Here is a 14,773-nt window from a genome sequence, read left to right on the forward strand (position 1 = left end):
CAACACTCGGCCAGATTTTCAATTTCCTTCCTACATTTATCACCACACTTGTTTCGGCCTATGACATGGCTGTCGTCAGCAAACTTGAATATGGATCGGAGCTGTGCTTAGCCATAGAGTCATAGGTGTAAAGCAGGGGGCTAAACACACAGTTTCGTGGTGACCTGTGCTGATGAGGTTGTGGAGCAGATGTTGTTGCCAATCTGAACTGAATGAAAACAAACTTTTGTGAATCTGCACGATAATGAACTGGTCCCCACCACAAGTAGGAGCAGAGGATTCCAGAGATTCAGTACTCTTTTGAGAGAAGGAACTTCTGCACACCTTGATTTTAACTGATTGGCCCCTTAATTTGTAAATATGTCTCTCCCACTACTGAAACCATTTCAGAATCTATCCGCTAAACGACCCCTACATGATTAGTTACTTTTCGATAACTGACATCGGGCAATGATTAATTAATAGCAATAACAATCGATATAAAACTGACTGGCGTCTGCAAGGCAGCAACCGGCGTGTCCAGGTTGCACAAGGGGATATTGAGACCAAGTTTGAAACGTATCGAAAACAACAGGAATTCTGCAGATGCTGGAAATTCAAGCAACATACATCAAAGTTGCTGGTGAACGCAGCAGGCCAAGCAGCATCTATAGGAAGAGGCGCAGTCGACGTTTCAGGGGTCTCGGCCTGAAACGTCGACTGCGCCTCTTCCTATAGATGCTGCTTGGCCTGCTGCGTTCACCAGCAACTTTGAAACGTATCGATTAGGTTTGAGGGGATGATAGTATCGAATGCCGAGCTGCCATCGATAAAGAGCATCCGAATGTTTGTAGTTTTGCTGTCCGATGCTCCAGGGTTGAGTGTAGAGCCAGTCAAACGGAATTTGCTGCGCCGGGAAGCACACGGTCTCGGATATCATGTCGCGCATGCGCATACCGCCAGCGGGCGGCCGTTTCCTTCCGTGCTTCCGCATTCAGTGTTACCTCGGTCCGGAGTTGGGGCAAAGTTTTCGCCCGTCGAGAGAGGCTCTCGGCTCCTCCGTGAGTATTTGCGCCCGTCGCGGAGTGTTGCTGGTCTGATATCGGGCAGAGTGTCCCCAGTTCAATTCACCGAACGGAAAGATGGAGAAATTGTACTTTCCGGACGCAGCTCCACTTGTATGAGTTTCTGCCTTGTCGGCCCGTTCAGGCAAGGCGATGAGATACAGATCTGACTCCCTCTGTCGTTATGTACAGCCTGCGATTCCTGATTCTTCCTCTTTATAGCGTTACCGCCGCCCACTACAATGCGAGGATAACGGGAGCCAGATCCCGCCTCCCAAATTTATTGTAATTTAAAAAGTTCACCAGGGCCCCACACGACTTAACCATCCCTGAATATCCTGCAGACAAGCTAGCCCAGACCTACTCCATAAGACAGAGGAACAGAATTAGGCTATTTGGTCCGTTCAGTCTGCTCGGCCATTACGTTACGGCTGGTCTAATCTTCCTTCTCCCCGTATCCCTTCATGCCCAGACTAATCAAGAATCTATCAAACTCTGCCTTAAATACACATTAAGCCTTGGTCTCCACAGCTGCCTGTGGCAAAGCATTCCACAGATTCATAACTCTCTGGGTAAAGACATTCATCCTCATCTCCGTCCCTCCATTCTGAGGCTGTGACCTCTGGTCTCAGACCCTCTCAAAATCGATACCGAGAACTGAATCAGCGCTCAATGTCACTGGCGTACGTTGTGAAACTTGTTGTTTTGTGGTGCATCCGTTAACATTTTCCGGAGTCTGGTAACATCCAGGATCGCATCAAACTCCTGATGAAATACAGCGGCTGTCATGCTATTTGTAGTTGTATCCAGATGTTATAGCCGGCGTAGATCTTCAAAGATTGTGACAAACTGAAACTTGAAGTTGCTAGCACCACCCTTCACTGCTCTTCCCTCCACTTCCCCTTCCTGAAATGCACAATCAATCAATTCCTTGGTCTTACCGATCTGAGTGCAAGCTTGTTGTTTTGGTACTGTTCAACCAGCTGATCTATCTCTCTTTTTGTAATTTATTTTTTATTGAAGTTCATCATCAAACAAACGTTTCCATAAGATGTATTTCAGATACTGTACATATATATCATATAATCATATTTGTCACAAATCTCCACATAACACTTATCTGAGGTATACACTTATAGAAAGGAGAGGAAAGAAAGAAGAATCGAAAGAAGAAAACTATGTACAGAGTAGGGAGTGATCTTTTTTTACAACATATTCATTGACTTTTGAGAATAAAATCAGGCCTATGAGGTGGTATGTAGTTAAACCATTTTTCCCAGTATGAATCAAATTGTTTCAATTTATGATTAACAGATGCTGTTATGTTCACAACAGGAATTCTGCAGATGCTGGAAATTCAACATTTTTAAAATTTTTTAAAGAAAGGGGCTTCCCTTCCTCCACTATCAACTCTGCTCTTAAACGCATCTCCTCCATTTCACGTACATCTGCTCTCACTCCATTCTCCCACCACCCCACTAGGAATAGGGTTCCCCTGGTCCTCACCCACCACCCCACCAGCCTCCGGGTCCAACATATTATTCTCCGTAACTTCCGCCACCTCCAACGGGATCCCACCACTAAGCACATCTTTCCCTCCCCCCCTCTCTCTGCATTCCGCTGGGATCGCTCCCTACACAACTCCCTTGTCCATTCGTCCCCCCCATCCCTCCCCACTGATCTCCCTCCTGGCACTTATCCGTGTAAGCGGAACAAGTGCTACACATGCCCTTACACTTCCTCCCTTACCACCATTCAGGGCCCCAAACAGTCCTTCCAGGTGAGGCATCACTTCACCTGTGAGTCGACTGGGGTGATATACTGCGTCCGGTGCTCCTGATGTGGCCTTTTATATATTGGTGAGACCCGACGCAGACTGGGAGACCGCTTTGCTGAACATCTACGCTCTGTCCGCCAGAGAAAGCAGGATCTCCCAGTGGCCACACATTTTAATTCCACATCCCATTCCCATTCTGACATGTCTATCCACGGCCTCCTCTACTGTAAAGATGAAGCCACACTCAGGTTGGAGGAACAACACCTTATATTCCGTCTGGGTAGCCTCCAACCTGATGGCATGAACATTGACTTCTCTAACTTCCGCTAGGCCCCACCTCCCCCTCGTACCCCAGCTGTTACTCATTTTTATGCACACATTCTTTCTCTCACTCTCCTTTTTCTCCCTCTGTCCCTCTGAATATACCTCTTGCCCATCCTCTGGGTCACCCCCCCCCCCGGCTTTCTCCCTAGGCCTCCTGTCCCATGATCCTCTCGTATCCCCTTTTGCCTATCACCTGTCCAGCTCTCGGCTCTATCCCTCCCCCTCCTGTCTTCTCCTATCATTTTGCATCTCCCCCTCCCCCTCCAGCTTTCAAATCCCTTACTCACTCTTCCTTCAGTTAGTCCTGACGAAGGGTCTCGGCCTGAAACGTCGACTGCGCCTCTTCCTATAGATGCTGCTTGGCCTGCTGCGTTCACCAGCAACTTTGATGTATGTTGCTGTTATGTTCTCCATTTTGTAACTGTCCATTGTAATTTCCAACCATACATTTAGAGTTGGGCTCTCCTGTGATAACCATTTCCTAGTCAGGGTCTCTTTACCAACCACCAGCAGTATGTTCATTAAATATTTATCTCTTTTCAACCATTCTTGAGGTATATACCCAAAATATATAGTCTTACTCTCTATGGGCATTTCACATTTAAAGATGTCTTGTAGGGCATTGTGTATCCCACTTCAATAGTCTTTCATAGTGGGGCATTCCCAGAAAATATGATAATGGTTTGCATTTTGATTTCCACAATTTCTCCAGCATGCAGGGGGTTTACTATCACAATGGGATTTCTGAGAGGGTGTAATAAAATACCTTATCAAGTTTTTCCACCGGAACTCCCTCCATTTCTGTGAACTGGGACACTTCCATTGATACCTCCATATTATTGTCCAGTCTTCCTCAGATATTATTATCCTTCCTTCCTTCTCCCATTTTGTTTTAATGTATGAAGTCGAATGTGTTTTAAGATTTGACAAACCCTTATACAGGCTTGAAATGGCGGGAGGAGAGAGTGCAGCGCGCCGCGCGTGCGCAGCCCTCCGGTGAAAAATGATATTATATCCGTTAAATAGGGGCCGTGGACAATTCTGATTTGATGGAGACAGATGTGAAAGCACAGAGGAACATCTGGAGAAATTTCTGAAACGCAAGTTCGCTGCTGTTGTTACTGCGCGATCGTGAATCTTCCGGAGGGAAGGCCTCAAAATCCCTGGCTTTGCCTGCTGTTGGTGACTGAGATTGAGGTCGAATCGTTCGAATAGAGATGGTGCTCGGTACTCGGTGTTGGAGAGCTGATTGGAGGCTCAAAGTTTTCGGACGACTCAGAATCGGACTGTGGTCGGGCATGGCAGGGAGAGTTTTTCTTCCTTCTCCCGTCTGCGTGAGATGTGGGCCATTTGAGAGACTTTGAACTTTTTACTGTTCTCATGGACTGTTCTTCATCAAGTTATGGTATTGTTGCACTGTTGTAACTATATGTCATAATTATGTGGTTTTGTTAGTTTTTTCAGTCTTGGTCTGTCCTGTGTTTTGTGATATCACACTGGAGGAAATATTGTATCATTTCTTAATGCATGCATTAATAAATGACAATAAAAGAGGACTGCATGTCTTCATAATCTTAAGAAAAAAATGATTCTACTACCGTCGTCTGAATTATATACTTTTCTAAATAGCTCTATCAGACAGGTACTTGCCTTGTTTACATTTTTAACCGTCTTATTAACGTACTGTCACATCTGTAAATACCGATAAAGTCTTGTTTTTCTAATAAGTGCTTCTCTTTGAGCATTTCAAAACTGAACAGTGTTCCTTCTTTCATTATATTGCAAATAGCTGTTATTCCTTTAGCTGTCCAGTCCTTAAATTTAGCATCCAGTTAATTTGGGGTAAAATCTGAGTCATATGCATACCATTTAAGAATTGCAATGTCTCTCTCTAGTTTATATTCTTTTATAATAGTTTTCCATATTTTAAGAGTCTATTTTACCCATGGGTTATCAATAGTACTTATGTAACCTTGTAGGTTGTTATCAGCCTAAATTCCCTGCATGGGGATAGAAAGTATCCTCTCCTCAATGTTTTTCCATTGAGCGTCATATGATGGGTTGCACCAGCATATCACAGCTCTCAACTGTGCTGCAAAATAATAATCTCTAAGAGAAGGTAGGCCCCATCCCCCCTTTTCCTTGGCTGATTGCAAAGTTTTGAGATGAACTCTAGGCCTTTTACCTTGCCATGTATATCTTGATAGCATCTTGTTCCATTCATTGAATTGAGTTTGGTACATCTCTGTTGGTAGGGTCTGAAAGAGATATAGTAGTCTGGGCAGTGTATTCATTTTAATAGATTCAATCCTTGAACTGAGACCAAGAAAAGGGATTAGGTTCCACCTTGTTATATCTTCCTTAATTTATTTATATATAGGCTGATAATTGCATTCTGACAATTTTGCCAAATCTTTTGGCATAATGTTGCCCAAATATCTGACAGACTCTGTTTGCCATGCCATGGATATCTACTTTCAATTTCTTCAATTTCTCTTGGTGGGCTATAGTTATATGAAAGTAGTTGGGTTTTATCTACATTGATCTTGTATCCTGATAATTGGCCATATTAAGGGGTGGGAAGTTCAAGGGGGATATTAGAGGAAGGTTGTTTACTCAGAGAGTGGTTGGTGCATGGAATGGACTGCCTGAGTCAGTGGTGGAGGCAGATGAACTAGTGAAGTTTAGTCATAGTCATAGTCATAGTCGTAGTCATACTTTATTGATCCCGAGGGAAATTGGTTAAGAGACCACTGGACAGGTATATGGAGGAATTTAAGGTGGTGGGTTATATGGGAGGCAGGGTTTAAGGGTCGGCACAACATTGTGGGCTGAAGGGCCTGTACTCTTCTATGTTCTATTGTTCAAAGGATTACGTCAATTTAGGTAAAGAGTCTGTTGGTTGCCCTCGATAGATCAAAATGTCATCCGCGTAACTGGACAATTTATGCTCTGTCTCTTTAATAGTAATTTCCCTGATATCTTCATTTTGTCTGATGTATTGAGCTAATGGTTCCAGATATAATGCGAAGAGTAGCGGTGACCATGCACATCCCTGTCTCGTACCCCTTTCTAGGGTAAAACTATTAGATAAATATCCATTGATTTTAATCCTGGCAGTAGGATTGTCATATAGTGCCTGTATAGTTTTAATAATTGTGTCATGTAGACCAAACCTATGTAAAACTCTGTAAAGGAGATTCCAATTAACCAAATCAAATGCCTTTTCAGTGTCCACGCTTATCACTATTGCTTCAATTTCATTTTTTTAAATATGATCCATAATGTGAAGTTTCCTTCGTATATTGTCTTGTGTTTGGCGTTGTTGTATAAAACCTGTCTGATCATTATGTATCAGTGTGGGTAGAAACTCTTCTAAGCGTTTGGCCATGATGGAGGTAAATATTCTATAATCCACATTAAGAAAAGATATTGGTCAAAATGACTCACATTCCATTTTATCTTTGCCTTCTTTCGGTATAGCTGAGATTATCTCCTCCTTCCAGCTGGGTGGCATTTGCGCCTTTCTTAGAGCCCAGTTCAGTGTGGGGAGTAAAACAGGAATTAACTCATCTCTAAATTCTTTATACCACTCTGCCGTATATCCATCTGATCCTGATGACTTAATTTAAGACTACTAATTGCAGTTTTTAGTTCAGCTTCAGTTATGTCAGCAGTCATCGTTCTATTTTGTTCTTTGCTTAAAGTGGGTAACTCTAAAGAATTCAGGAAGGTGTCAATTTGAGTTATGCTTCCCCCTGGAACTTTGGAATATAGAGTTTTGTAAAACATTTCAAAAGCTTCATGAATTTCACTTAGCTTATTTCTTCTCACTTTTGTTCTTGGATCCCTAATTCTATAGAAACATAGAAACATAGAAAATAGGTGCAGGAGTAGGCCATTCGGCCCTTCGAGCCTGCACCGCCATTTATTATGATCATGGCTGATCATCCAACTCAGAACCCCGCCCCAGCCTTCCCTCCATACCCCCTGACCCCCGTAGCCACAAGGGCCATATCTAACTCCCTCTTAAATATAGCCAATGAACTGGCCTCAACAGTTTCCTGTGGCAGAGAATTCCACAGATTCACCACTCTCTGTGTGAAGAAGTTTTTCCTAATCTCGGTCCTAAAAGGCTTCCCCTCTATCCTCAAACTGTGACCCCTCGTTCTGGACTTCCCCAACATCGGGAACAATCTTCCTGCATCTAGCCTGTCCAATCCCTTTAGGATCTTATACGTTTCAATCAGATCCCCCCTCAATCTTCTAAATTCCAACGAGTACAAGCCCAATTCATCCAGTCTTTCTTCATATGAAAGTCCCGCCATCCCAGGAATCAATCTGGTGAACCTTCTTTGTACTCCCTCTATGGCAAAGATGTCTTTCCTCAGATTAGGGGACCAAAACTGCACACAATACTCCAGGTGTGGTCTCACCAAGGCCTTGTACAACTGCAGTAGTACATCCCTGCTCCTGTACTCGAATCCTCTCGCTATAAATGCCAGCATACCATTCGTCTTTTTCACCGCCTGCTGTACCTGCATGCCCACTTTCAATGACTGGTGTATAATGACACCCAGGTCTCGTTGCACCTCCCCTTTTCCTAATCGGCCACCATTCAGATAATAATCTGTTTTCCTATTTTTGCCACCAAAGTGGATAACTTCACATTTATCCACATTAAATTGCATCTGCCATGAATTTGCCCACTCACCCAACCTATCCAAGTCACCCTGATCTCTTAGCATCCTCCTCACTGCTAACACTGCCACCCAGCTTCGTGTCATCCGCAAACTTGGAGATGCTGCATTTAATTCCCTCATCCAAGTCATTAATATATATTGTAAACAACTGGGGTCCCAGCACTGAGCCTTGCGGTACCCCACTAGTCACCGCCTGCCATTCTGAAAAGGTCCCATTTATTCCCACTCTTTGCTTCCTGTCTGCTAACCAATTCTCCACCCACACCAATACCTTACCCCCAATACCGTGTGCTTTAAGTTTGCACACTAATCTCCTGTGTGGGACCTTGTCAAAAGCCTTTTGAAAATCCAAATATACCACATCCACTGGCTCTCCCCTATCCACTCTACTAGTTACATCCTCAAAAAATTCTATGAGATTCGTCAGACATGATTTTCCTTTCACAAATCCATGCTGACTTTGTCCGATCATTTCACCGCTTTCCAAATGTGCTGTTATCACATATGAATTGTATTTTCTGCTATCTTTTTTTTCAGTTTCCACGCCAGTATTTTCATAGATTTTGATCCACTTTCATAGTGTCTCTGTTTCAGAAACATTAAACTTTTTCTAATTTCTTGTGTAGCCAAACTATTAATTTCATTCCTAATTTTTAAAATTTCCTCTAGTATATCCTGTGCCAAACTCAATTTGTGTTTTTTTTTCTAGTTTCTCCAGCTTATTTTGTAATTCCTCTCATGTTTTATTCTTTATTTTTTTCTCATACGGAGATATCGCTATAATTTTCCCTCTTAAGACAGCCTTCAGAGTACCCCATAGAATGGGAGATGAACCTCTCCATTATCATTGAATTCTAAGTAAAGACCAATTTCTTTTTTTTTAATTTGTTCCTTAAAATAGGGATCATTGAGTAGACTTGAATTTAGTTTCCAAACAGTATTCTTTGGTTGTAGGTCAAAATAAACAGATAAATATATAGAGGTATGGTCACTTGCATCTATTGTCCCAATTCCACAGGTGATTATTTTGTCTCTATCTTTTCCAAATGTTATGAAATAGTCTATTCTTGTATGTACTGAATGGGGGGCAGAATAATGAGTGTAATCCCTTCTGTCGGGGAAAAGGTCCCTCCAGATATCAATTAGACCAACATCCACAAAAAGAGTATTAACTTTCTTATGTAAGGACTTTGTTTCATAAGTTTTTCTATTGGAAGAGTCTAACTTTGGTTGTAATTGTAAATTTAAGTCTCCCCCACATATCAAGAGACCTTCTGTTTCCATTACCATAATATTAGTAATTTTCTGGAAGAAAATAATATCACTTCCTGGAGGTGCGTATATATTTAATAAAGTAAGTGGATTTCTGTCTATATTCCCCCTTACCAGAATATATCTGCCCTCCTTATCTCCCATTTCGAATACTTTTTCAAAATTTAGCTTGCTTGAGATGAGAATAGTAACTCCTCTTCTATGTCCTGATTTATATGAGGAGAAAAACAAATTAGTGAAGCCCATTCTCTTTAATTTTCCATGCTCATTATCACTTGTGAGTTTCCTGTAAATATACTACATGGACTTGTTCTTTTTTCATTTTTGATAGAATTTTACTGCATTTGATCGGATTTAACAGCCCATGGAGATTCAAAGAAATGAATTTTACTTTGTCCTTAGCCATTTATCTGTTAGTATATCATTGAAATTTGTAGAATATAACTTAATCGATCTACTCCCTGAACAAATAAGAGCCAAGAAACGTGAATAATAAAAAAAAAGGTAACAAAGGTGTGATTCCAAGGCTGGGGTCTCTAGATGACCCTGGATTGAGCTCGAAGAAATGACTAGCTGTGAGGGGATAGCCCCTCCTACCTGTGAGTCGAGGGCCCCCACTGCAGTACCTATAAAAGTAAGTAAAAAAATTTATGTCCATTACACGAAAGTGATTTCCCTGTGTATTCCTCCCATGTATATATTCTCATTTAGGTGGGAAAAAAGGAGTGAATGAATGTTTTTTTTAAATTGAGTATTATAAAATCAACATTATAATACATATTTCTCGAGATAGGTATATCACCGTCTATTTTTGCTTCCGTTTAGTTTATCAGCACTTTTGAAGTTAGTCAAACCTTATGGCTCTTCTGGAGGAGGTGAGGGCTGTCTTCGAACTCACAGTCTCTTCCTAACATCCTTATCTCATCCTTCTCCCGTCCCCTGCTTTCTCGGTTTTCTTACTATTTCCCAAACAGCTCAGGACAACTGCTCAGCCAGACTTTCCTCGGTATGACCATGCTAACAGGCAATCCTCTATTGTTCATGTCTGTAGTCGTCTCTTCCACCATCTGATATAGCTGTATCCCTTCTTCATAAAACACCCTCACTTTAGCAGGGTACGGGGTTTGGAATTTAATCTTTTCTTCCTTTAATCTTTGTTTTACTTTGGAATATTCCTTCCGTTCCTGTAGGACCGCCGAGGGGCAATCATGATGGAAGTATATTAACTTCCCGTTCCAGAAAACACTCTTCTTTCCCCAGACCCTTTGTAGAATCTCCGCCTTGCTCTTGAATCGAAGGAATCTAAGTATTATTGACCGCAACTTACTTTCTCTGTTTCCAGGAGATCTTGGAACAAGCGCACGATGCGCCCTCTCAATTTCAATCTCCATATTTGGGGGAATCTCCAGCGCTTCCCACAGCAACTTCTCAGCAAACTCCATCATCGACAATCCCTCCGCTCCTTCGGGAACATTATAAATCCAGATATTTTTCCATTGTGATCTTCCCTCCTGGTCAAGCAATTTACTTCCCTGTTGACTTAATATTTTTATTGTCTTACTTAGTATCTGTTCCACGTTTTGAACGTGATAAGTATCTGTTCCACGTTTTGCACGCGATCTTCCACTTTCTCAATTCGAGTCTCTGCCACCTCTATTTTCTGATTGACGTTGGCGAGCTCAGATTTTATATCATTGAGTTGCTGCTTTATATCTTTTTGAACTTCCCTTATCTCTTCCAGAATCTTTATCATATTTGCCGCTTCGCCTGAACGAGTCCCAGCGTCAGCTTCGTCGCCAGGCGTACATGTAGGAGAGCCACGCACTGTACCTCTCTCTTCCATAGGCTCTGCTGTGGTGCTTTTTTTTATCTCCATTCTTTCTCTCCATTCTTGCCCCTCTTATCAATTCAGATATGTTCGAAAGATCTTAGATTTGATGCATTAACGGGGCAAAATATCCGTTTTTCCGGAGAAGCTGTTGATTTAAGCTGCCATTCTGAACGATGATGTTACCGGAACCCAGCTGATCTATGTTACAGCTGCACACCTCCTTATCACCATCTGGAATCCTGCCAACAATAGCAAACTTCTAGTTGACTGTTGAGCTGTGCCTAGCCACACAGTCATGGGTATAGAGAGAGTAGAGCAGTGGGCTAAGCACGTAGGTGCACCAGTGTTGACTGTCAGGACGGTGGAGAAGCTGTTTCCGATCTGCACAGACCGTGCTCTCCCGGTGAGGAAGTTAACAATCCAGTTCAGAGAAAGGAACAGGGACTCAGGTTTTTGGAGCTTGTCGATTAGAACTGAGTGTATATTTGTGTTGAATATGAAGCTGTAATCATCAAAAGGTAGTCTGATGTAGGGTTTACTCTTGTAGTTCCGTCTGGCCAACATCTCCCTCATCTTGATCCAAGGATGTTAATCTTAGGATCATGATCCTCCACTCATTCTGTTGACTATTCATGGACACCCAGCAGGTGTGCTACAATCACATTATATACAGATAGAGGTAAAATTTACTTTAGGGGACACTGTTTCCAGCCCTTGGAAGACTCGTGCCTGCTGTTGATATGTAATATGACTGTCCCACCAATGCATATGGCAAGAAAGACTTGATTATTCACGGGCAGAATAGACAATAAACAATTCTCATCAGTACTGACCTATAAGAGTTTTCATGACACTTGACAACAATGTGAATCCCTTTCAAAGGGCAGGTTACATTATTCCCCTGTTGCGGAATGTGGAACTCTGCAGTAACATAAAACCTCCCTTTACTATCACCATCTGTACCCAGTGAACTGTTGGTTCGTGTAAGACATGTAATGTGACATAAGGGTACCTTGTCTTCAAGCCATTCTTTTCTCTGCCTCCTGATGCCCAGTTTGGTACTTGATATGGATCAAGTTGTAATAAATTTGTGCCAATCATGGCTATTAATCATGTAGACTATTTGGCACAAATCTCAATCTTCTGTGTTTCCTTCATAGTTGAGTCTATGTGGTCAGAAACCAGGTTCATTGTATCTTGAAGGGGCTTCACTACATCCAGAGTTACCTGGGATACACCACGGACAATCTGATTAGTCTGCTACTGATCTCGATAACCTTCTGCAGTAATATCCTGTATTTTCTACTGAAGGGGCTGTATCTAGCTTTCTAATTCTATTGTATTTAAGGTATTGACAGTGAGTACCCCTGAGGCATAACCTGCTCCCAGTAATTGACAGGTTTAAACTCTCTCCTGCTTTGTTGCCTTCCAAGAAGGTAAGTAAATAACTGTCTTGTTGCAGGTGAGCACCATTATTTTGGTTTGAATATAAACTACCTGCAGGTGCTGGTATGCTGATACCAAAGTGACAAATTTGCTGGCATCTTCTAACCCTATTCGCAACCCCTCTGTGTTACCCTGGACTCTGGGATCGTTTCAGTTACCTCAGGATGTGGGACAGTCAGTTTTCTAGTAGTTTTGAAAAATCTGAAGGGTCTTGGGCCCTGAAGGAATCACTTATCCATGTCCTTTAATGCCCTTTCCATCTACTATCCTGGCGTTTGATGTCTTCCTGTGAATATTTTATAATGTTATTTTATAATAACATCATATTTTATAATAATCGAAAAATGCTTGGTGTAACCACCTCAACCGATATGCCTCTTGTGCGAGTCACTGTCCGGCTCAATGTTCACGTGAGCCTAGTCCCACTGTACTGTAACCTTTCCATGGCCATCATTACCTGAAAGCTGTTCAATCATTGGGCCTAAAAGCTGATAATTATTATTCACTCTGCAATGCTTCATCTCGAAAATTTTATTTCAGAACTGTACATTCGCAACTTCTGGAAAACAGAAGGTTTTTGTCCACGCCCGTCACACTGTTCTCCCCAGCGTAGTACATATTTGAGTCCTCTTTCTTCTTTGGTAGACCCGTAAGCCTAACCTGTTGTTCCTTCTGCCTTCCGATCTTGCCAGTCTGCAGCAGCCATTCCTGCCCATTTAAATCACCTTGATTCGTCAGCCTTCCTATTCCCCTCAGGGTAATTTTGAGTGAACTTTCACCCTCATGACTGTAACCGTAATGCATGGTTCTCTGCTCGCCATCCTGTACAGGATATTAATCTATACACACAAAAAAGGATGTTTCCCCTTTGTTTTGTGTCTTTGTTCTTGTGTATTGCTTTATCTGATCTCCTTCCACTTTCTCCATTTCCGTTTTGATACAAATGGTCCCTGGAGATAATCTGCTGTCATATCATGGCATCCGTGCTTTTCTCCAGTACGTGAACGTTATCTGCAAGGGAGGTAGAAAATTTTAGAGTGCTTTACAACTACATCTCAGCCCCACAGTGTCAGGGCTGACTGCCCAAATCATTTTGACTCAACAATCCAGCAGCAGCTAGATAAATGTGTATGTTAAGATGGTGAGGCAATTAATGCCAAACTGCTTTTTGAACCAGCCTAATATTTAAATTGGTATTTTGCATGACAAACACTACATCATAACCATTTTTAAAGGAAATTCAGACGCAAAAATCACTATGTCTAAAGTCTTGAGCAACATATTTTATGTTCTGTAAAAAGAAGGCAGTTTTCTGAGTAAAAACAACATTTAGGATTGTTCCCCAAATATTCCAATCTTCCAAAATGTTAACTTAAAATTCCAAATTTAACTGTCTACCCATGAGCAATTTCCCTCTGAAATGAGGGCATCTCATATAATCATATAACCATATAACAATTACAGCACGGAAACAGGCCATCTCGGCCCTTCTAGTCCGTGCCGAACTCTTATTCTCACCTAGTCCCACCGACCTGCACTCAGCCCATAACCCTCCATTCTTTTCCTGTCCATATAGCTGTCCAATTTAACTTTAACCTTACAATAAATATACAGAAAAATACTGGATTCCAGCCAGTATATGTATGTCTATTAACTATTTCAGTTGAAATATGTAGTGTAAAAACAACAAATAAAAATGTGGTGATGTGGTGTTCATGGGCTCTGTGCCATTCAGAAATTGGATAGCAGAGGGGAAGAAGCTGTTCTGGAATCGCTGAATGTGCCTTCAGAATTCTGTACTTCCTTCCTGATGAGAACAACGTGAAAGGGACAGGTCCTGCGTGACGGGGGTCCTTCATGATGGACGCCGGCTTCCTGAGGCACCGCTCATTGAAGATGTATTTGATACTACGGAGGCTAGTGCCCATGATAGAGCTGACTAATTTCACAAGTTTCTGTAGCTCATTTTGGTCCTGTGCAGTGGACCCACCCTCCTCCCCCACAGCAGACAGTGATGCAGCCCGTCAGAATGCTCTCCTCGGTACATTTGTAGAAGTTTTCGAGTATTTTGGGTGACAAACCAAATCTCAAGCTCTGAATGAAATATAGCTTGCCTACTCTGCAGCCTCATCAATATCTTGCATCCAGGTTGGAACATGTGGTTTCTTTTTAAATGCAATAATCAGGAGCAGATCTGCTTCTTCACGTCCTTTTTTGCCAATTTCAGCCCAGCTACAGTTTGAATGTGTACAATCAGTATCTGTGGGAAATAACAAGAGAAAAACAATCGAATACTTAGCAAGCCATGCGCATTCTATTGGTGTCTGGGGGCCAGTGATGTTACAGTAACCCCGGCCCCTATCATCTGGAGTTTGCT

The 14,773-nt window shown here is 42.1% G+C and overlaps 1 protein-coding gene across 3 annotated transcripts in view; it reads left to right on the plus strand.

Moving 5' to 3' along the window:
• The first annotated feature begins 901 nt into the window (after positions 1–901).
• The window catches only part of LOC134343793 (NACHT, LRR and PYD domains-containing protein 3-like), a 120,029-nt gene continuing 106,157 nt past the window's right edge, over positions 902–14,773 (plus strand). For all 3 annotated transcript variants that reach the window (XM_063042528.1, XM_063042529.1, XM_063042530.1), the window contains exon 1: positions 902–1,040. The gene's annotated coding sequence lies outside the window, so the exon portion shown is untranslated. The remainder of the gene's footprint in view (positions 1,041–14,773) is intronic.

The sequence above is a fragment of the Mobula hypostoma genome, chromosome 3 (genome assembly GCF_963921235.1).
Source record: "Mobula hypostoma chromosome 3, sMobHyp1.1, whole genome shotgun sequence".
NCBI lineage: Eukaryota > Metazoa > Chordata > Chondrichthyes > Myliobatiformes > Myliobatidae > Mobula > Mobula hypostoma.